Source organism: Arachis hypogaea, chromosome 3, assembly GCF_003086295.3.
Source record: "Arachis hypogaea cultivar Tifrunner chromosome 3, arahy.Tifrunner.gnm2.J5K5, whole genome shotgun sequence".
Lineage (NCBI taxonomy): Eukaryota > Viridiplantae > Streptophyta > Magnoliopsida > Fabales > Fabaceae > Arachis > Arachis hypogaea.
Genome location: NC_092038.1, coordinates 8,673,840 through 8,675,349, shown reverse-complemented (window position 1 = coordinate 8,675,349; position 1,510 = coordinate 8,673,840).

Here is a 1,510-nt window from a genome sequence, read left to right as displayed (position 1 = left end):
TTAAAGGAGATTAAATTTATTCAATAAATTTTTTTAAATTTCATTATCTTAATAAAATTTATTTGTCTAATTTGTATATTAAAAGTTTGATTAAAAGACAATAAAATAACTAATTTATTTAATGAAAATAAAGTTGAAAATAATAAAAATTTATCGAAAAATTTTTTGTTAAAAAACACATTTGAGTGACTACTCTCAACTCTCAAGTGACCTTAAAATGGACCGTAGTATTACCATTGATAGTATCGTGTTATCAGAAGAATAAGAATAGCAATCTTTAAAAGTTATGGCTCATGAGAAATAGACTAACATTTTTTTCAAGGAAAAAATTCCAAGACATATTTAATAAGGTAAATTACTAAAAATATATTCAAATAATTTTGTTGTTAATAAAAAATATACTTGAATTTTGTTATCGACAAAAATGTCTTTAAATAATTTGTGACAAAAATATTTAATATTAAATATGTATTTTTAAAAAATAATTTACAAATTAAATTTTGACGCGATTTTTTACAAGTATAATTGGAAAAATGAGATATTTTTATTTTAAAATTTAGTGATTTTTCGCTAAGTATATATTTTTTATGATTTTTTTTGTCAACAACTAACAATCCTATTAAAAAATTATAAAAAAATATATACTTAACGAAAAATTACCAATTTTTAACAATAATGACATCTTATTTTTTTAATCATTATTTGCAAAAAATTGCATTAAAATTTAATTTTTAAAATATTTTTAAAAATATATATTTAATATTAAATATTTTTATCACGCTTTAAAATTATTTAAAAGTATTTTTATCGATAATAAAATTTAAGTATATTTTTGCCAATAATAAAATTATTTAAATGTATTTTTAGTAGTTTATCCTATTTAATATATTATGCAAGTTTTATATATAGGTCAAGTCAATACGTTACTGCCTTTAGGAAATGCAATTTAATTTTATTAGCAAGAATATTCAGTGAAAAATGAGAATGGAGTTTGTTTATTTAGGAGGACTTTATTTGTGGTATACGAAAAATTAGTCATTAATAGATACCTAGTATAAACAAAAAAAAAAGTAAAAATACTATGTAATCGTACTTTATTTATTATTTTATATTTTGGTAAATGTAATTCTCACTTAGATAGGAGTGGATTTTTAAAACTTTTTTAGGATTAATTTCTATATACAATTATTTTGCACGTACAAGTTTTACAAGTTTGAAAAGAACAAAACCTACTAAACACAGCTTATGTTACGTGCTTCTTTAACAGATTTTTAAATTAATTCAAATTAATTAACGTACAAATATATAACTTCCATTTTTCAAAAGATTTCGTTTTTTTTTCGAATTTCTTGCCAAATTTGTTGGATCTCTTTCGTGCGTTCTCTCTTTGCCTTTTTATTCATTGTTTTACCTGCGTTTAGCTTAGTTTTTTTCGATTTCTATGATTTCTGAAATTAAGCTTTGAAATCGTTTTGAAAATAATGGAACTTCAGAAATACACCCAAACCAT